A 23,366-nucleotide genomic window follows, 5' to 3' on the forward strand; every position below is an offset into this window, starting at 1 on the left:
CTTGCCAAAGCAACCTCGTACCTCCTGCACAACAAGCAGAGATCTTTAAACTCACTAGGGTTTGTATACTTGCTGGAGGCCAAACTGCCAATATTTATTCTGACTCGTGTTATGCCCTGGAAATGTGGGGATTTTTGACCTGGAGGGTGGGGTCCCTATCAAAAAATTCAGTGCACATGTGAAACTTATTGGTAGCATTTTATGAGCCTAAATAGGTCGTGATTATTAAGTGTGTTGCTCCTACTGGACAAATGGATGAGTTTGCTAAGTGCAATAAAGTGACAGGTTGGACTGCAAAAGAAACAGCAAATAGGCCCACCCTTGTTGTGCTAGAAACAAGCACCCCCTGATGAAACCTTACTCTTTGGAGGACATACGAGCATACTGGTCCACTGCTGCATCGGACCACAGGGCAAAGTTGGAAAAGCTGTTTTTATTTTCAGCACAATGGTATGTGGCTTCACCCAGTGGATGTATTGTAGCTCCAGGTAAGCTGGTACCGTGGTCTGCCCAATGTGTTCACAATTTCACATACATGGGCACGAGGGGAATGATTGATCTGTTACGTATTCAGGCAACAATAAATATATGAGTTAGGCAAGGGTTTTTATAACAAATAACACGTTTATTAAACACTGAAAACAAACCCCCCCAAAAGTAAACAAACACTAGCTTAACCGGAACTCATCTGCTGTGCGGCAGGTTCACAGTTCTTAATAGTGTTGCAGCATAACAGTTCTTAAAGCGGTATTGGAAAAAAACAGTTCTTTAAAGCGGTATGCCGAAAGTTCAAAAGCTCACAGTCCATTTAAAAGGAGGGACTTTTTAAAGCGATTTAAATTCTCTTCCACGTCGTTGTCCTTCGATTCCCCTGGCGTCGAACTTTCCCACGAAGAATTTTATGAAATATAACGGCTTAAAGGCACTGACCTTCCTTCCACACTATTCTCAATCTCCCGCTATCCCAGCAGAGATTAACACGAGAACAGTCAACGAAATCCTTCCGAATGCGGATCAAATAAGGTCGAAACCAATCCGCCGTCGAAAATCGATTCTCCTCGATTTTTAACATCCAAATTTTTATCTTCACTCTCCACCAGCAAAGAAACTGTTGGCAATGACCTTTTAAACTTTAGGCATTATATAAAACTTCATTTTTCAACTAAACTGCGTCATCACATTAAATCACGCAGGGACATGAAGTCAGCTTGGCAAATCCCGCCACGAACTGCCCCACCTGATAGGATGGGTCTTCCTTTTATACCCTGTAAAAAAAACCTGTTACATGACCTCTACTGGCGGGAAAATGACGTCACTCCACCATCACAAGACCATTACCTCAAGTCCAGTATAACTTCAACCCCAGTCACGTGACAAGGGTACCACTGTCACGTGTCACGGGTACGTAACACCTCCCTCCAAAAAAAAACATTTTTGGTCTTACAAGAACAAAAATTTTAACAATTACTTACAAGAAAAACAAATGTATAAATTATATAACATACACAATATACAATACAGTAGGAGTGTTACAATCAGAAAAAAAACCACTCCAAAAAAAAATTACATTGTACATTCAACATCGAGATAGACAATCAGCAACCACATTATCTTTACCTTTAACGTGAGTTATCACAATATTGTACTCTTGTAACATCAAACTCCAATTTAATAATCTTCTGTTTTTGTTTTTCATCTTACTCAGAAAAACTAACGGATTATGATCAGTGTAAACAATATGTGGTTTTTGAGTTGTACCAACATATACCTCAAAATATTCTAAAGCTAAAACAAGAGATAACAATTCTTTCTCTATTGTTGAATAGTTTCTTTGATGCTTATTAAATTTCTTAGAAAAGTAAGCTACTGGATGATCAACCTCATCACCCTCATTCCTTTGCATCAATACTGCTCCCGCAGCTTCATCACTAGCATCTACAGCTAATGAAAAAGGTTTTTCAAAGTCAGGTGCCTTAAGCACAGGTTGTTGACATATCATTGTTTTCAATTTTTCAAATGCTTCCTGACAAGGCACTGTCCACACAAACTTCACATTCTTCTGCAGAAGGTTAGTTAATGGAAGGGCAACATTAGCAAAATTCTTACAAAATTTCCGATAATATCCTACCTTTCCCAAAAATCTTCTGAGAGTTTTTTTCCCCCGTCGGAGTGGGAATCTCTAAAATTGCCTGAACAGGAGCTACCTTACCTTGACCTACAACATAACCAAGGTAAGTCACAGTGGCATGTCCAAATTCACTCTTGGCTAAATTAATAGTTAAGTTAGCTTTTGAAAGCTTTTCAAACAATTTCTCCACCGCAATTATGTGTGCTTCCCAAGTATCATTTCCTGTCACTAAATCATCAATATAAGCATCAGTATCTTTCAATCCCTGAATCACAGAATTAATCATCCTCTGGAAAGTACCTGGGGCATTCTTCATCCCAAACGGAAGAACATTATACTCATATAACCCAGATGGAGTTACAAATGCAGAAATCTCTCTACCTCTGTCCGTTAATGGAACACACCAATACCCTTTCAATAAATCAATCTTTGTAAGGAACTTTGCTTTTCCAACTTTATCTACACAATCATCTACTCTAGGAATTGGATATGCATCTGTTTTCGTTACAGCATTCACCTTCCTATAGTCCGTACAAAACCTAATACTACCAGCAGGTTTTGGCACCATAACACATGGCGAACTCCAATTCGAGTTAGAATGTCTAATAATATCATTCTCTAACATGTATTCAATTTCTTTCTCAGCAAGTTCACATTTTTCCATGTTCATCCTATATGGATGTTGTTTAATAGGTTTGGCACCTCCAACATCTACATCATGTGAAGCTATAGTAGTCCTTCTCGGAACATCTGGAAACAAATCCTTATATTTAAAAATCAATTCCTTCATCTGTTGTTTTTGCTCTAGCTGTAAATGTGCTAATTTCTCATCCATATTTTCCAGAATGGTCGAATTAAGTAACCTAACAGAAACAATGTAAGATTTAGAATGAAAGTCAGATGAATCATCTATCATGTTCCCAGTTAAATCAAACTCATTCTCACTAACCACAACTGTCACAGTATCAGATTGTTTCTCAAAATATGGTTTAATCATATTTATGTGGCAAAGTTGTGTTGACCTTCTACGATCTGGAGTTTTTATTACGTAATCCACATCATTGATTCTAGACACAATTTCATAAGGACCATGAAATCTAGCTTGTAAAGGATTTGTCTGCACTGGGAAAAGAACCAACACCTTATTTCCAGGCTTAAACATCCTCAACCTAGCTTCTTTATCATACCAAGTTTTCATTTTCTCCTGAGCCAACTTTAAATTTTCCTTGGCTAAACTACAAGCTTTATGTAACCTGTCCTTAAATTTCAAAACATAGTCCAACAAATTAGTGTGTACTTCCTTACTAATCCACTGTTCCTTCAATAAAGCTAAAGGTCCTCTAATTCTATGCCCAAACACAAGTTCAAATGGACTAAAACCTAAAGATTCCTGTACCGATTCCCTTACTGCAAATAAAAGTAAGTTTATACTCTCATCCCAGTCACTTTCATTTTCCACACAATATGTCCTAATCATATTCTTGAGGGTAGAATGAAACCTCTCCAAGGCACCTTGTGATTCTGGATGGTATGCAGACGAAGTGATTTGCTTAGCTCCCAATTTATAAACTATCTGTTGAAACAATCCAGACATAAAATTACTGCCTTGATCAGTTTGTATTTCCTTAGGCAATCCAAAATAAGTAAAGAATTTGATAAGAGCCTTCGTCACAGTTTTAGCTTTTATATTCCTAAGTGGTACTGCCTCTGGAAACCTAGACGAAGTACACATGATAGTCAACAAATACTGATAACCAGTTTTTGTCTTTGGTAGTGGACCAACACAATCTACAATAACTTTAGAAAACGGTTCACCAAATGCTGGAATAGGTTGTAATGGAGCTACTGGTGTAACCTGATTTGGTTTACCCACAATTTGACAAGTATGGCACGTCTTACAAAACATCGCCACATCTTTTCTTAGACCAGGCCAGTAAAAATGTTTTAAAATCTTGTCCACAGTTTTCCTTACCCCTTGATGTCCACCTAAAGGCACACTATAAGCTAAAGTCAAAATCTCATTCCGATAAACTTTAGGAACAACTACCTGGTAAACAACATTCCATTCCTCACTTGTAGGAATTGTAGGCGACCTCCACTTCCTCATCAACACTCCTTTTTCCAAGTAATATCCTACTGACACCTTCTCAATTTCACTACCTAGTAAAGCTTGTTCCCTTAATTTTATAATCTCAGGATCTCTATTCTGCTCTGCTATCATCTCCTTCCGAGACAGAGATAAATCTTCATAGTCAGACTTACTCCCAGAACCTTGTTCAAACAACGAAGGTAAGAAAGTCTTTGACACATCCTCAAAACTCAAATCCTGAGTTGAACAGTCATGAGTAACAACCTCATTCTGCACATCAATTTTTTTAGTCATAGCTCTAGTCACAACACAGGAAGAATCTGTGTTAGAATTCATCTCTGGTTCCTCTGACTCCATTGTCAAATGCACTTCAGGAAAAACTTGTCCACCTGCCAAGTCATTACCTAACAATAAAGAAATACCCTTCACAGGTAAGCTATGCTGTAATCCTACTTTAACAAATCCTGTAACTAACCCTGACTTTAAATTTACTTTATGTAAATGTACAGGCATAAAATCACTTCCAACACCTTTTATGTAATTTACCTCACCAGTATCACTCTCTTCATTAAACTTCAACACACTATCTAACATCAGTGATTGAGAAGCTCCAGTATCCCTAAGAATTTTTATTGGCACCAGAGTAGATCCTTCTTTCAAGGATACAAACCCTTCAGTTATAAAATGATCATATCCCTTTCTAACTTGGTCAGACTCTAACAAATCCTCATTTGTGTTTACCAAACCCTGTAACTTTACAGATGCTTCAGTATATTGCACACAAGCATCTGGAACTGCTTCCTTCTCCTTTTTCAATTTGAAACAGTTAGCTATTACATGACCAGGCTTCTTACAATAGTTACAAATAAGACCAAACTGTCTTTCCTTCACAGGTTTTCCTTCCTCCTTACCTTTCTCATTAACCTCTGATTTAATTTCTGATTTACCTTGAGTCTCCATATTATTTTTCCTCTTAAAAATTCTACCCTGAGGAAATTTATTCTTATGGATTAAAACATACTCATCAGCTAATCTAGCACAGTCCTGCAATTTATCAGTATCCCTCTCATTTAAGTAGGTCCTTACTTCAACAGGAATGCTTCTTTTAAATTCCTCCATCAAAATCAGCTCTTTCAATGCATCATAGTCCCCATTTACATTTTTAGAAGAAACCCATCTCTCAAAACACATAGCTTTATCATAGGCAAATTCCACATAAGTCTTTTCCACAGACTTTTTCAAACTCCTGAATCTTTCCCTATAAGCTTCTGGGACTATTTCGTATGCTTTGAGAATATTCGTTTTCACAATATCATAATCTAATGCTTGTGCAGCAGTTAAAGCTGTGTAAACTTGTCGTGCCTTGCCTTTAATCACACTCTGTAACAACAATGACCATTTATCTTTCGGCCAGTCTGACATCCGAGCAATAGTTTCAAAATGTTGAAAATATCTTTCCACTTCTGTTTCACTAAATGGAGGGACCAATTTAATTTCTTGACTAGCAACAAACGTTTTTTTAGAATCAGAAGACTGATTCCCAGAACTTAATTTCGCCATTGCATATTCAAAATCTCTCTGCTTCTGTTCAGCTTCCAATTTACACCTCTCTAACATCATTTGTTCGATTTGCAACTGCATCTCCAGATTACTTATTGGAAGCGATTCTAAAATCGATTCATCAAAATCACCCGAAGCCACAAAGTGTGATGCGATTTTTCTCTGTATTACAGCTTTTGATGTAGTCGTCAATATACCTTTAAGTTGCAATCTATTAGCAATCTCAGATACTTCAGTTTTGTTCGCCTTCGCTAAAAAATCCGCGTCGGGCGAATCCAGAAACTCATCAATATTCATCTTTGCCGAATACCACTCACAAGCCAATCAAACAAAAGAATCGAGCATTCCCCGTTACCAAAACACCGACTCAAAATTCAACAAGCATTTAAACTCAAACGATCCAATCCCGGACGAGCCCCCATATTTATGTTACATATTCCGGCAACAATAAATATATATGAGTTAGGCAAGGGTTTTTATAACAAATAACACGTTTATTAAACACTGAAAACAAACCCCCCCAAAAGTAAACAAACACTAGCTTAACCAGAACTCAGCTGCTGTGCGGCAGATTCACAGTTCTTAATAGCGTTGCAGCATAACAGTTCTTAAAGCGGTATTGGAAAAAAACAGTTCTTTAAAGCGGTATGCCGAAAGTTCAAAAGCTCACAGCCCATTTAAAAGGAGAGACTTTTTAAAGCGATTTAAATTCTCTTCCATGTCGTTGTCCTTCGATTCCCCCGGCGTCGAACTTTCCCACGAAGAATTTTATGAAATATAACGGCTTAAAGGCACTGACCTTCCTTCCACACTATTCTCAATCTCCCGCTATCTCAGCGGAGATTAACACGAGAACAGTCAACGAAATCCTTCCGAATGAGGATCAAATAAGGTCAAAACCAATCCGCCATCGAAAATCGATTCTCCTCGATTTTTAACATCCAAATTCTTATCTTCACTCTCCATCAGCAAAGAAACTGTTGGCAATGACCTTTTAAACTTTAGGCATTATATAAAACTTCATTTTTCAACTAAACTGCGTCATCACATTAAATCACGCAGGGACATGAAGTCAGCTTGGCAAATCCCGCCACGAACTGCCCCCACCTGACAGGGTGGGTCTTCCTTTTATACCCTGTAAAAAAAACCTGTCACATGACCTCTACTGGCGGGAAAATGACGTCACTCCACCATCACAAGACCATTACCTCAAGTCCAGTATAACTTCAACCCCAGTCACGTGACAAGGGTACCACTGTCACGTGTCACGGGTACGTAACAGATCAAATAAACCAAACTTGGTGTGCCCTGGAGTATGTATGATAAGTGTATGATAAGTGCCTTGCAGAACTCAGGGAAACTGGTACAAGTAACAGGGGTCATACGGAGGTCAGATGTTTTCCTTTACACTTAGTGATGGACTTTATTGAATTGCCTCAATGATGGGTACATATTCGTCATTATTGAGCTGTTTGCACGATGGGTTGAAGCATTTCCTTGTAGAAAGCATGATGCAGTTACAATGACAAACTGTTTGTTAAAGGAAATAATCCACGATTTGGGATCCCCTGGAAACTACCTTGCGACGATGGTACCTATTTCACTGGTAAGGTCAATAAAAAAAGTATGCAAAGCCTCACAGGTGGATCAACAAAAAAGAGTCCTTTCAGTTCAAAGTGGCGTTCCTGAAGATGGGCGACAGCTCACTAGTGGTTCATAAAGCTGGAAACACAGCTATCTATCTATATACTACTAAAACTCTCATGCTGTCTATTTGTGACCTTCAATTAGCACAAACAGTGCATTACAGCGGCACTATTTTTGGCTACATCGACTTAAAATGTGCTAACTTACAGAATGCAAGCAAAGTTCAGGGTTATATTTTCGTATAAAATTGTTCATTCCCCAAAATCAGCTGCCCCGATTTCACCCGAGAGCCGATGTCAGCCATGATGGAAATCGGGACGCGACACCACGACGCATGCGCACGGCCAGCCTCAGCAGTGACACCAACCGGAGCAAAAGGGCAGGGCAGGTCTGTTTCGAGTGGCGCATACCACCATCAGCATGTGCAGGATTGGGACAGATCTAACTGCCACCCATCGATAAGAGATAAATAAATCTTTTTGTCATGACATTCTTCTCTTTCAATATTTTTTTATCAGTTTCTGCATAAACGAATACAGAGTACAAGAAGATATAAATTATAAGTTAAAAAAGTACCAAATACATTGTATTAAAAATACAGTTACAATCACAAAAATCTGTATTCATAAAAATTAAATCAAATGATAATATTGAAATATAATAACATTATTATACAGAAAAATAATCTAAACCCACTACCAAAGTCAGAGCTGTTAGGAAAAGCAAGAAAAGGGGGGGGGGGGGGAGACCTTATCATATAATAAAATATATTATTAGCCACCATCTGTACTTTTACAATAAATCAAAGGTTTTGAAAATAACCCAAAAATGGTCCCCACAATGTAATCTAGTCTTGATTAGATTAAAAAACTGAACATTGGATCTTCTCTAAATTTCAGCATGACATAACATCCCCTAACCCGTAATGACGTACTTCGAGACACCCATAAAACCCTTTGCTGCAGTCAAAGACAGCGCTGACTATATCACGTCCATTTAGGAGAGCACCAACCAGATCATCAAGAATAATCAGCTTCCTTTGGTATTAACTGCTTTGTATCTTCCATCCAGCATTAGGGTAAAAAAAAATGGTCAGCCTAATTATGCCATATGGAAAGAGAAGGGTGACATTATGGTCAAGAGATGAGGCCAAACATTGTCAGGAAGCTGCAAGGAGAGGGAGAGAACAAGAATCGGATGAGGCCAGGGCCGCACGACTCCAGGATCAAAGAGTCAGGACAAAAATGATGAGAGAAGAAGAGACAGGAGGAGAGGCTTGCACGTCTGCAAAATGACAATAGGCACAGGAGGAGGAGGAGAGAGGAAGAGACAAAGGAGCTGAGAAAAGCACGTCTCCAAGATCAGAGACCAAGAACAAACAGCAGAAGAGATGCAGAGACCAGGCATGAAAGGACTGCACGTCTTTAGGATGACAACAAGAGGCACAAGGTTGGCAGATCAACCAGAAATGTTGCCAGCAGAAGGGCCCTTCATTAAACAAGGAGGAGTATTTGCCTTGCTACGCGTCTTTCTTCTTCAATTTCCAAAGCAAAGCAATTCTAATAGCATTCAGGAAAATTTAACGTTCATCCTGGTCACATCAGACTGCACTACCCTTCTCTCAAAGGGTGCCCCAACGGGTCACCCCATTGTCTAATATATTTTATCGATGACACTTTTTCTGTGGAAAATTGTGATAAACGATCGCCACAAACAACAAAGAGGCAAGTGAGGATGAGGCTGACTTGAGGGTGCAAGACTGAGTCGGGGCGTGGTCGAGGTACGTTTGAGGAGAAGTGGTCGGAGTGAAGTTGAGATGTGTTCAAGATGGCGTCGGTGCGTGTAAAGCTAAGAAAAGTCAGAGTGGAGGAGTTTCGGAACCAATCCACCAAATTCAAGAGCGAGGCTGGAAAGGTCAGATAAGGCCAGAACGTGGTGGTGAGGTCCAGGCCCAGAGTGTATCAAAGCAACCAGGCCTAAATCCTAGTTCAAGGGACAACCCAGTGTTGGAGAATTTAAACACGAGGCTTGATGGATTGCAAAGGCCGGGTGCCAGGGGGGCGGAGGACAGGGTTCTGCTCACTGCTCTGTGACACTTACTCCAGTCGTCACAGTAGTGAGGCTGTGGATTGCGTCGTGGTTTATGTCTGCGAGCTTCGTGACAGTTTGCCCTGCTGTGTGATGAACTGAGGCTGAGAAGGTGAGCTTGTCTGGCTTCAATCTGAATGCTGTTGTTTGCTTTTATTGTTTGAACAATTTATGTTTTTTTTTGGATTTTTTGTATTGTGGCTGCCTGTAAGGAGACAAATCCCAAGGTTGTATAATTTCTACATACTTCGATAATAAATGTACTTTGAACATTTCTGGTGTAGCTAACACCCTCAGTCAGCTAGTGGAAAGGATGAATAGAACTATTTAAGAATAAACTCAAAGAGAGCATTCTGACAGGCTGCATCACTGTCTGGTATGGAGGGGCTACTGCACAGGACCGAAAGAAGCTGCAGAGGGTTGTAAATCTAGTCAGCTCCATCTTGGGCACTAGCCTACAAAGTACCCAGGACATCTTTAGGGAGTGGTGTCTCAGAAAGGCAGCGTCCATTATTAAGGACCTCCAGCACCCAGGCCATGCCCTTTTCTCACTGTTACCATCAGGTAGAAGGTACAGAAGCCTGAAGGCACACACTCAGTGATTCAGGAACAGCTTCTTCCTCTCTGCCATCCGATTCCTGAATGGACATTGAAGCTTTGGACACTACCTCACTTTGTAATATACGGTATTTCTGTTTTTGCACAATTTTTAATAACCTATTCAATATACATAATTGATTTATTTACTATTATGTTTTATTATTATCATTCTTTTTTTCTCTCTCTGCTAGATTATGTATTGCATTGAACTGTTGCTGCTAAGTTAACAAATTTCACGTCACATGTCGGTGATAATAAACCTGATTCTGATTCTGAAAAATGTGTAAGGAACTTGCATTAAAGTGGAAGCCAGTGCTGCCTTTGTTTCTGATGACTACTTGAGCCACTGCTAATAGAACCATTGACTTGTCCCCACATGGAACCATAATGGGACGGCCATGCACCTGATGCATCACTGGGAGTTAAGTAGGGTGGATGTGCAAAACCTGGATGAGGGTACACTGAACTATTATATTACCCTTTAAAAAAAAGAGCATTTCCAACTACTATCAGCAGGTAAAGGAAACCCAGCAACCAGCAGCCGACCCTAACTTCCATGACATTGAGCCTGGAGATTGCGTGGAGGTGCAGAAAGAATTGTTTGGAACCTCAATTTGAAGGAGCATTTCAGGTATTGCTAGTCACCAATACAGCCATCAAAGTAAGGGAAAAGCAGTTGTGGATTAATGCCACTCACTGTAAGATGGCGCCTAATGACACACAAAATAAAACTACTGAAAGTCCTAATGATGGCAGATGAATTAGCCCTTGTCCTTTCTCTGACAAAGCAAGGAAGCACAAACGCTTGCTTACAAGTACACAAACAGGACCAATCTCTCAAGCTACACCGGCAGAACACTTGAGGAACTCAGCAGGTCAGGCAGCGTCTATGGAAAAGAGTAAACAGCCGACGTTCAGGCTGAGACCCTTCGGGATCAGCAGCTCTTCAAGTGGATGTGTTTGTATGGCTGTCCTGGCACATGTAGAGATGGGTGCGCTCCTTTTACCCATGCCTTTCAATGAAAAAGAGATGAACTGTTACTTTAATTGGTCCAAGCCCTCTGCCCTGCAGATGTTTAGTTTCTGGTGGAGGATGGGGATATAAATTTGGAAACAACGAGTGTTTCAGAGGATGGTATACCCCCATATGACAATACTAACCCCAGTGTAAAAGTACTTAGTGTTGTCCCCAGGGAAGGTAACACTTGCCTATGAAACTGGTAAAGCAGCATGGGAACTGATGAACTTGACATCAGCTTTGGAAAAGTTAGCAAACAAAACTGCATATGCTCTCGATCAAGCCCAATAAGTAATATCTAAATTGTCAGAATTGCTGGTGGTCCGTACAGTGGCATTGCAAATCCAAGCAGTAGTGGGCCTTGCTTTATCCAAGAAAGGAGGCACGTCAGAATCAGGTTTATTATCACTGACATGTGAAATTTGTTAACTTTGCAGCAGCAGTTCAATGCAATACATGATATACAAGAAAAAGAAAAAAGTAATAAAATAATAATAAATACATAAATATATTACAGTATAAGTATATTGTATAGATTAAAAATCGCCCAAAAACAGAAATAAAATATATTTAAAATTGAGTTTTTCAGAGCCTTACCAGGTACTCCATCGGGATCTTCCACCTTGCGAGGCTTCACCCTCTTTAACAACAGCCTAACATCGGCCTGTGAGACAGAGATCACAGGGTCACCAGGTGCAGCAAGGACCTTCACAGCTGTAGTTATACTTTCCCTTTCAAATCGGACATAGAAGGCGTTATCACAAAATGACAAAATGGAGGGAATGTGGAAATATATCTGTAGCGCTGAAGTCTTTATGAATTTTTAACTTTTGTCATCTGTAATGTGAGAAAATGGAAGCTGTGTGATCCCAGAGTGTTTTACTGATTTGTTGAAGCATTCATCTTGCAAGCAGGGTGTGTGTTTTACAGCAGGATTTATGTTAATGGCAGGGAGTGCCTTGACAACAGAAAAAATGGGACACAGGTGTTGTGGGGGTGGGAGAAGCCTTAAAGGACAAATGGACTCATTTAAGATGGATGCAGATAAGGAAGAAATATGAATTACTGGACTCTGTAAACGTATAAAAATGGTTTGTTTTGAGCTGTAAGATTGAAGCCAACAACTTAACGTATGGAGGTGGACTTCCCTTGCAAGTAATAAACAAGATTATAATTTGGTCCAGTTTGATTTTGTTGTAGTTTGTGACTGTATATTAGAACACATAGCTGAATGGTACACTGCACACCAAACTTGACACAATCTCCACTACTGATCCCATTAACCTCGTTATTTGATCTCTCCTTCTGACCTGTGAATTGAACTCCCCAGGAAGCTGAATGATCGAGGAACCATAGAGCCCGGCTGATAAACTGTAACTGACACCGAGAACAAGCTCTGAAAATAATAGTGACTCATTTAAAATGCCAAATCCTCTGCAACACCCTGTAACAATCAGATGAAACAAGCTGCCCTGTTCACCTTTATATTAAAGTGATATGCAAGCAAGTCACCCAGATACAGTGCTCCAAGATGACAGAACAATATACAGTAATTATTATACCATCAGCTTAATGACATAGAGTCAAAGAGAAGTACAGCACAAACAATCCCTTTGGCCCATCTAGTCCATTCTGAAACCATTTAAACTGCCTGCTCCTATCAACATAGCCCTCCATACCCCTACCTCCCTTGCATGTAACCAAACTTCTCTCAAACGTTGAAATCAAGCTCACATGCACCACTTGTGCTGTCAGCTCATTCCACACTCACGGCCTGCTGAGTGAAGAAGTTCCCCTCATGTTCCCTTTAAACTTTTCACCTTTCACCCTTAACCCCAGACCTCTGTAGTCCCACCCAGCCTCAGTAGAAAAGACCTGTTTGCATTAACCCTACCTATACCCCTCATAATTCTGTAAACCTCTATCCAATCTCCTCTCAATCTTCTACATTTTAGGGAATACAGTCCTGACCTGTACAATCTTTCCTTATAACTTGGGTCCTCCAAACCCGACAACATCATTGTAAATCTTCGCTGCACTCTTTCAACCTTGTTTACATCTTTTTTGTAGATAGGTGACAAAAACTGCACACAATACTCCAAATTAAGCCTCACCATCATCTTATACAACTGCAACATAACATCCTGACTCCTGTACCTAATACATCGAATTATGAAGGCCAATGTGCCAAAAGTGTCGATTCAGATCAACGGGTTTACTATACACCATCAGGATAGGTCTAATCCAATTTATTACCTCATCTTGAATGCAATCATTTTGCTCTTAACATATCTGTAGAATCCCTTAGGATTCTCCTTCACCTTGTCCGCTAGAGCAATTTCATGTCTTCTTTTAGCCCTCCTGATTTCTTTCTGAACTGTTTTCTTGCATTTCTTGCACTCCATAAGCACCTCATTTGTTCCTACTTGTCTATACCTGCTATGCACCTTTTTTCATAACCAGGGCCTCAATATCTCTTGAAAACCAAGGTTCCCAGCACATGTAATCTTTACCTTTTATTTCAACAGGCACATACAAGGTTCTTTGGGGCATTCCTCTGTTTTCGTGGATGTTTGCAAAGAAAAAGAATTTCAGGATGCATATTGTATACATTTCCCTGACATTAAGTGTACCTATTGAAACCTATGGTACTCTCAAAAGTTTTGCTTTTGAAGGCCTCCCCGCTTACCAAGTAAACAGCCTGAAAACTTTGCCAGAAAACAGCCTGTCCTAAACCACACTTGCAGATAATTTCTGACACGATCAAAATTGGCCTTACTCAAATTTAGAATCTCAACCCACAGACCGGACCTGTCTTCTCATATGTTTACTTTGAAACTAATGGCATTGTGGTCACTAGTTAGAATGTGTTCCTCTATACAAACTTCTGTCACATGGCTTGTCTCAGTCCCTAATAGATCCAGTATCACACACTCTCATTGGGTGTTCTTTATACTGATGAAGGAAACTTCCCTCAACACTTTTGACAAACACTATCCCATCTAGTCCTTTAACCGTATGGGATTCCCAGTCATGTGGAAAATTAAAATCACCTACTATAACATTATGTTTCTGGCACCAATTTCTGATATCTGCGGATTTGTCCTTCTAAATCCCTAGGACTAAGCCCATTAATGGGATCATACCTTTCTTTATCAATAGAAGAATTCTTCTGTCTGTCCTGATGGAGTATTGCTGTGACATTTTCCCTGACTAGTAATCCCACTCTGTCACATGTAAAACAATGGAATCCCAGAATATTGAGATGCCAGTCCTGCCCCTCCTGCAACAAGTCTCACTAATGGCTACAATACCATATTCCCAGGTGTTGATCCATGCTGTGAGTTCATCTGCCTCTCCTACGATACTTCTTGCATGGAAGTAACTACAGCTCAGAACACTACTCGCACCATGTTCAATCTTTTGATTCCTGACTTTGAGGAACGTCACAACCTCTCTACTAACTGATTTGGCACTCTGGTTCCCATCCCCTTGCAAGTCTACTTTAAACCTCATTATTCAGCACAAGCAAACTTTTCTACCAGGATATTAGTCCCCTTCCAGTTACAATGCAAACCATCCCTTCTGTACGGGTCCCACCTTCCCTGGAAGAGAGCCCAATGATCTGAAAATCTTATGCCCCTCTCCTACACCAACTCCTTAGCAACGTGTTAAACTGTATATTCTCCCTAGTTCTAGCCTCACTAGCACATGGCACAGGTAGCAATCATGAGATTACAACCCTGGAGGTCCTGCCCCTTAGCACCTAACTCCCTGAACTCTCTATGCAAAACATTGTCACCTGTCTTACCCATGTCATTGGTACTTACATAGACTACAACCTCTGACTCTTCACCCTCCCACTTGAGAATGCTGAGGACTTGATTCAAGCTGTCCCAGAACCTGACACCTGGGAGGCAACATACCGTCCAGGAACCTCATTCTCGCCCACAGAACCTCCTTTCTGTTCCCCTAACTAATGAATCTCCTATCAGCAATAGCATGCTGCTTCTTTCCCCTTCTTTTCTGAGTCACAGAACCAGACTCAGTGCCAGAGACCTGACTGCTGTGACTGTTCTCTTTTGGCCATCCTTCCTCACAGTATCCAAAGTGGTATACATGTTCAGGGGATGGTCCACAGGGGTACTCTGCACTGGCTCCTTTACCCTTTCCCCTTCCTGACAGTTTCCTGCCTCCTGCACCTTGGGTGTAACTACCTCTCTATATGTCTTATGTCTCACACCTCAGCCTCCCAAATGATCCGGAGCTCTTCCATTTCCCGCTCCAACTCCTTAACGCAGATGGTTCGAAGCTGCAGCTGGATGCATTTGCAGTTGTAGTTGTCGGACACTGGAGGTCTCCCTGCCTTCCCACATCCCACAGGAGGGGTATTCAATTATCCTGCCTGGGATCTCTACTGTTTGAGCTGAGCAAATGTGAAGAAGGTGAGAAAATGAAAAAGATTTTGTGTGGGGATGAGGGTTTGGGGGTCGATGTGTCTGATGCATTTTGCTCAGATTTTGTGCGGGGAGGAAGGTTTGGGGGTCGATGTGTCTGATGCATTTTGTTCAGATTTTGTGCGGGGAGGAGGGTTTGGGGGTTGATGTGTCTGATGCATTTTGCTCAGATTTTGTGCGGGCAGGAGGGTTTGGGGGTCGATGTGTCTGATGCATTTTGCTCGGATTTTGTGCGGGAAGGAGGGTTTGGAGGTCGATGTGTCTGATGCATTTTGCTCAGATTTTGTGCGGGGAGGAGGGTTTGGGGGTCGATGTGTCTGATGGATTTTGTTCAGATTTTGTGCGGGGAGGAGGGTTTGGGGGTCGATGCGTCTGATGCATTTTGTTCAGATTTTGTGCGGGGAGGAGGGTTTGGGGGTCGATGCGTCTGATGCATTTTGTTCAGATTTTGTGCGGGCAGGAGGGTTTGGAGGTCGATGTGTCTGCTGCATTTTGCTCAGATTTTGTGTGGGGAGAGGAATTTGGGGGTCGATGCGTCTGATGCATTTTGCTCAGATTTTGTGTGGGGAGAGGAATTTGGGGGTCGATGTGTCTGATGCATTTTGTTCAGATTTTGTGCGGGGAGGAGGGTTTGGAGGTCGATGTGTCTGCTGCATTTTGCTCAGATTTTGTGTGGGGAGAGGAATTTGGGGGTCGATGCGTCTGATGCATTTTGCTCAGATTTTGTGTGGGGAGAGGAATTTGGGGGTCGATGCGTCTGATGCATTTTGCTCAGATTTTGTGTGGGGAGAGGAATTTGGGGGTCGATGTGTCTGATGCATTTTGCTCAGATTTTGTGCGGGGAGGAGGGTTTGGGGGTCGATGTGTCTGATGCATTTTGTTCAGATTTTGTGCGGGGAGGAGGGTTTGGGGGTCGATGTGTCTGATGCATTTTGTTCAGATTTTGTGCGGGGAGGAGGGTTTGGGGGTCGATGTGTCTGATGCATTTTGCTCGGATTTTGTGCGGGGAGGAGGGTTTGGGGGTCGATGTGTCTGATGCATTTTGTTCAGATTTTGTGCGGGGAGGAGGGTTTGGGGGTCGATGTGTCTGATGCATTTTGTTCAGATTTTGTGCGGGGAGGAGGGTTTGGGGGTCGATGTGTCTGATGCATTTTGTTCAGATTTTGTGCGGGGAGGAGGGTTTGGGGGTCGATGTGTCTGATGCATTTTGCTCGGATTTTGTGCGGGGAGGAGGGTTTGGGGGTCGATGTGTCTGATGCATTTTGTTCAGATTTTGTGCGGGGATGAGGGTTTGGGGGTCGATGTGTCTGATGCATTTTGCACAGATTTTGTGCGGGGAGGAGGGTTTGGGGGTCGATGTGTCTGATGCATTTTGTTCAGATTTTGTGCGGGGAGGAGGGTTTGGGGGTTGATGTGTCTGATGCATTTTGTTCAGATTTTGTGCGGGGAGGAGGGTTTGGGGGTTGATGTGTCTGATGCATTTTGCTCGGATTTTGTGTGGGGAGGAGGGTTTGGGGGTCGATGTGTCTGATGCATTTTGCTCAGATTTTGTGCGGGGAGGAGGGTTTGGGGGTTGATGTGTCTGATGCATTTTGTTCAGATTTTGTGCGGGGAGGAGGGTTTGGGGGTTGATGTGTCTGATGCATTTTGCTCGGATTTTGTGCGGGGAGGAGGGTTTGGGGGTCGATGTGTCTGATGCATTTTGCTCAGATTTTGTGCGGGGAGGAGGGTTTGGGGGTTGATGTGTCTGATGCATTTTGTTCAGATTTTGTGCGGGGAGGAGGGTTTGGGGGTCGATGTGTCTGATGCATTTTGCTCAGATTTTGTGCGGGGAGGAGGGTTTGGGGGTCGATGTGTCTGATGCATTTTGCTCAGATTTTGTGCGGGGAGGAGGGTTTGGGGGTCGATGTGTCTGATGCATTTTGTTCAGATTTTGTGCGGGGAGGAGGGTTTGGGGGTTGATGTGTCTGATGCATTTTGTTCAGATTTTGTGCGGGGAGGAGGGTTTGGGGGTCGATGTGTCTGATGCATTTTGTTCAGATTTTGTGCGGGGAGGAGGGTTTGGGGGTTGATGTGTGATGCATTTTGCTCGGATTTTGTGCGGGGAGGAGGGTTTGGGGGTCGATGTGTCTGATGCATTTTGTTCAGATTTTGTGCGGGGAGGAGGGTTTGGGGGTTGATGTGTCTGATGCATTTTGCTCGGATTTTGTGCGGGGAGGAGGGTTTGGGGGTCGATGTGTCTGATGCATTTTGCTCAGATTTTGTGCGGGGAGGAGGGTTTGGGGGTTGATGTGTCTGATGCATTTTGTTCAGATTTTGTGCGGGGAGGAGGGTTTGGGGGTTGATGTGTCTGATGCATTTTGCTCGGATTTTGTGCGGGGAGGAGGGTTTGGGGGTCGATGTGTCTGATGCATTTTGCTCGGATTTTGTGCGGGGAGGAGGGTTTGGGGGTCGATGTGTCTGATGCATTTTGTTCAGATTTTGTGCGGGGAGGAGGGTTTGGAGGTCGATGTGTCTGATGCATTTTGCTCAGATTTTGTGCGGGGAGGAGGGTTTGGAGGTCGATGTGTCTGATGCATTTTGTTCAGATTTTGTGCGGGGAGGAGGGTTTGGAGGTCGATGTGTCTGATGCATTTTGCTCAGATTTTGTGCGGGGAGGAGGGTTTGGGGGTCGATGTGTCTGATGCATTTTGTTCAGATTTTGTGCGGGGAGGAGGGTTTGGAGGTCGATGTGTCTGATGCATTTTGTTCAGATTTTGTGTGGGGAGGAGGGTTTGGGGGTTGATGTGTCTGATGCATTTTGTTCAGATTTTGTGCGGGGAGGAGGGTTTGGAGGTCGATGTGTCTGATGCATTTTGCTCGGATTTTGTGCGGGGAGGAGGGTTTGGGGGTCGATGTGTCTGATGCATTTTGCTCAGATTTTGTGTGGGGATGAGGGTTTGGGGGTTGATGTGTCTGATGCATTTTGCTCGGATTTTGTGCGGGGAGGAGGGTTTGGGGGTCGATGTGTCTGATGCATTTTGCTCGGATTTTGTGCGAGGAGGAGGGTTTGGGGGTCGATGTGTCTGATGCATTTTGCTCAGATTTTGTGTGGGGAGAGGAATTTGGAGGTCGATCTGTCTGATGCATTTTGCTCAGATTTTGTGCGGGGAGGAGGGTTTGGGGGTCGATGTGTCTGATGCATTTTGCTTGGATTTTGTGCGGGGAGGAGGGTTTGGGGGTCGATGTGTCTGATGCATTTTGCTCAGATTTTGTGTGGGGAGAGGAATTTGGAGGTCGATCTGTCTGATGCATTTTGCTCAGATTTTGTGCGGTGAGGAGGGTTTGGGGGTCGATGTGTCTGATGCATTTTGCTCAGATTTTGTGCGGGGAGGAGGGTTTGGGGTCGATGTGTCTGATGCATTTTGTTCAGATTTTGTGCGGGGAGGAGGGTTTGGAGGTCGATGTGTCTGATGCATTTTGTTCAGATTTTGTGCGGGGAGGAGGGTTTGGAGGTCGATCTGTCTGATGCATTTTGCTTGGATTTTGTGCGGGGAGGAGGGTTTGGTGGTCGATGTGTCTGATGCATTTTGTTCAGATTTTGTGTGGGGAGAGGAATTTGGAGGTCAATGTGTGTGATGCATTTTGCTCGGATTTTGTGCGGGGAGGAGGGTTTGGGGGTTGATGTGTCTGATGCATTTTGCTTGGATTTTGTGCGGGGAGGAGGGTTTGGGGGTCGATGTGTCTGATGCATTTTGCTCGGATTTTGTGCGGGGAGGAGGGTTTGGGGGTTGATGTGTCTGATGCATTTTGCTTGGATTTTGTGCGGGGAGGAGGGTTTGGGGGTCGATGTGTCTGATGCATTTTGCTCGGATTTTGTGCGGGGAGGAGGGTTTGGGGGTCGATGTGTCTGATGCATTTTGTTCAGATTTTGTGCGGGGAGGAGGGTTTGGGGGTCGATGTGTCTGATGCATTTTGCTCGGATTTTGTGCGGGGAGGAGGGTTTGGGGGTTGATGTGTCTGATGCATTTTGCTCGGATTTTGTGCGGGGAGGAGGGTTTGGGGGTTGATGTGTGATGCATTTTGCTCGGATTTTGTGCGGGGAGGAGGGTTTGGGGGTCGATGTGTCTGATGCATTTTGTTCAAATTTTGTGCGGGGAGGAGGGTTTGGGGGTCGATGTGTCTGATGCATTTTGCTCAGATTTTGTGTGGGGAGGAGGGTTTGGGGGTTGATGTGTGATGCATTTTGCTCAGATTTTGTGTGGGGAGAGGAACTTGGGGGTCGATGTGCCTGATCCCCATTTTGTTTGGTTTTTGAGAAGGAGGAAGGATTTAGGAGTCGATGTGCTAAATCCCTTTTGCTTGTTTTTTATGTGGGAGGAGGAATTTGGGGATCAATGTGCCTGTTCTATTTTTGTTTTTTGTGGTGGGGGTGCTATTTGAGGGTTGATGATCATGTTGCCTTTCTTGCTTGGTTTCATGGCTACCCAGAGAATTGAAGAATTTCAGAGGTGTTTACATCTGGTGTTACCAGCTGTACCATCAATCCAGACGTTCCCAACCTGAGGTCCACGGACCCGTCGGAAAATGGTAGGGGGTCTATGGCTTAAGAAAGGTTGGGAATCCCTGAATCAATCTGAGTGCCATGAAAATGTTCCCCTACACTGTGGCATCAGAGCCTCTGCTCCCGGTGCAGATGGTCCCCGTTGGTGGGTCATAACAGAGTGAGAATTCAGCATGTACACCTCCCCTCTTTCTGAGCTGCACAGGCTGATGGTTTCTGCAGCAGTGACTGATCCAAGGATTTCCGTGCCTGATCCTCTATGCCAGAAAGTTTTCAGGTGAGAGGCTGCCAGTGCTGGTGGGAAACTGTGCCTTACATATATTTAATGTGGTAGGTTTTACTGCTTCCATGGGAGGGGAATTCTACAGATTCACTACTCTCCTCATCTCCATCCTAAATCTACCCCACTGAACAGTGAGGCCATGTTTACCTGTGGTGACAACTTCCCTTATCTTACCTATCCCTGTCATAATTGTATGTTTCTATGACATCCCCTCTCATTCTTCCAAAGTCCAGTGAGTATAGTCCCAGGTGACCCAATCTCTCCTCATAGGCTAACCTCCCAGCTCTGGAATCAACCTGGCTGTATGAAGTAGCACACACAAAGTACTGGAGGAACTCAGCAAGTCAGGCAGCTTCAATGGAAAGAAATAAACAGTCAACAATTTCGTCCGAGACCCTTCATCGGGACGTATGTTTGTGGCTGTATGAAGTGTTAAGTGCTTTCCAGTTTGATCTTGTTAACCTCACCGTTCTGGCACTGTTGGTTTTCAGGCCACCCATAAAGGTTGACTTCAGTGGACAATAGATCCCTCTGTTTTCTTCACTTACCATTGCGACTCCTGGATAGTTCAACCACACAGTTCTGAAGCGTTCCTCATATTCAGTGACGTTCTGCTTACAGAATTACCTTTCCCCAGTCGATTGGCATTCGGCTTTGTTCATACAACCACATCTTCTTATTGGCATTCCAACTGCTTTCTATATGTTGCTTATCCTCGCCTACGTCAGTATTAACTTTCCACATCAACTATCTAACCTGACGAGGAGATAACATAGTGGCCAATTCACATACAGTAGGTTCCAGTTAATGGGGCCATCAGTTAATGAAACAGCCGTTTATTTGGGACAACTTGTAAAGAATAAAATTAACCAAGTAATAGCCAGGTTTCCTTTTGTTTACTTGGGACACTATGCCACTTGATTGGTACAGGAAATGGTTGTCATACAGTTTCTAACTTGTGTGACCATTAGACACAGCTCTGCTTAGAGTGAACAGTCTTTACATAGTACCAGTTGTGTGTGCTTTTGCTTTTATTGGGCAGATTCAAAAATGTGAATTTTTGATAATTTTGTTTTTTTATTTTGAGAACAATCTATTATCTGCACGAGGCGTCTGCACTGATTTTTTTTCTTTTTCAGTCAATCAAAAGAACATGACAGCACAGTCTGCATGAATTCTACCACTGATAACTATTGGGATCCATACACAGTTTATTATACTGTAGTAGTATTGCAAGTGTTCAGATTTGTTTTGTATATCATTTAAATACATAATCTGTTAATCAGTTGAACCGTAGTTTGTCATTTTTATACCTTTTAAAGTATTTCCCTGAAACTTCAGCTAATTCGGATAATCCGTATTTGGGCCAAAATGTTTTGGTCCCAATGTATTCTAATGAACCAGAGTCGATTGTATAATCCTAACATGCAGAAGACCAGTCCAGGTTTCTGAACCTCAATTTTTAGGATGTGATCTTTTTGCCTATAGAACTGCCACTTACTAGATGGGTTTTTGTTTCTCACACCATTCCCTTCAAACTCTCAAGATTGTTGTGCATGAAAATCCCAGGTGATCAGCATTTTCTGAGATACTGAAACCACCCCATCTGGCACCAACAATCATTCCATGGTCAAAGTCATTTAGATCACATTTCTTCCCCATTCTGATGATTGGTCTGAACATCTTGACCATGTCTGCATGCTTTTATTCATTCAGCTGCTGATTGGCTGATTAGATATTTGCATTAATGTGCAGGTGTGCACTAAGTGTATGTTGTGAAATTTGTTGTTTTGTGGCAGTAGATTTCATGATCATCCTCCTGCTTCACCTTCTATACTGCACATGCTTCCCCATTTGTCTGTTCTACTCAACCCTTACGTCCTAATGCGTGCATCCAAGCTTGTCCCTCCCACAGAGGGTTGCATTTCAGATTGGAGGCTTGTGGCCAGTGGTGTACCATGGAGATCAGTGCTAGGTCGTTTACTGGCTTTCATACGTATTAATCATCTGGAAGAGAATGTTGTTGGCATGATCAGTGATTTTGAAAATAGCAGCAAATTTGCTGGTAGAATGACTGGATAGTGGAGAAGCATCACATGCAAAATGCTGGAAGAACTCAGCGGGTCAAACAGCATCCGTGGGAAAGAATAAACTCAACATTTCAAGCCGAGATCTTTCTTCAGGAGTGAAAAGGAAGGGCGATGATGCCGGAATATAAAGTTGGGGGAGGGGAAAGAGGCTAGCTGGAAGGTGAAGGGTGAAGCTAGGTGGGCGGGAAAGGTCAAGGGCTGGAGAAGAAAGGATCCGATAGGATAGTCTACCATCAGGGTGGATGAGAAGCACCTTATATACCATCTAGGTAGTCTCCAAATTGATTGCATGAATATCGATTTCTCCTTCCAGTACACAAATTCCCCTTCCCCCACACCTCACTCTAACCTTTTACTTCTTCTCACCTGCCTATTACTTCCTCGTGGGTCTCCTACTCCTTCCCATTCTCCTCTCCTATTAGATTCTTTCTTCTCCAGACCTTGACCTTTTCCACCCACTTGGCTTCACCTTTCACCTTCCAGCTAGTCTCTTTCCCTTCCTTCTTGTAGGTAAAAAGGGATTATTTAAGCTGGCTATTTTATTTGGTTCAGTACAACATTATGAGCTGAAGGGCCTTCTGTCGAGTCAAGTCAAGTTACTTTTATTGTCATTTCGACCATAACTGCTGGTACAGTACATAGTAAAATTGAGACAATGTTTTTCAGGACCATGGTGTTACATGACACAGTACAAAAACTAGACTGAACTACGTGAAAAAAACACACAGAGAAAGCTACACTAGACTACAGACCTACACTGGACTGCATAAAGTGCACAAAAACAGTGCAGGCATTTCAATAAATAATAAACAGGACAATAGGGCAAGGTGTCAGTCCAGGCTTTGGTTATTGAGGAGTCTGAT

The 23,366-nt window shown here is 42.7% G+C and overlaps 1 protein-coding gene across 6 annotated transcripts in view; it reads left to right on the forward strand.

Annotated features, from left to right (window-relative positions):
* The window catches only part of LOC140718757 (HEPACAM family member 2-like), a 63,772-nt gene that overhangs the window by 12,983 nt on the left and 27,423 nt on the right, over positions 1 to 23,366 (forward strand). The gene's annotated exons all lie outside the window — the stretch shown is intronic.

This window comes from Hemitrygon akajei, chromosome 2, assembly GCF_048418815.1.
Source record: "Hemitrygon akajei chromosome 2, sHemAka1.3, whole genome shotgun sequence".
Taxonomy (NCBI): domain Eukaryota; kingdom Metazoa; phylum Chordata; class Chondrichthyes; order Myliobatiformes; family Dasyatidae; genus Hemitrygon; species Hemitrygon akajei.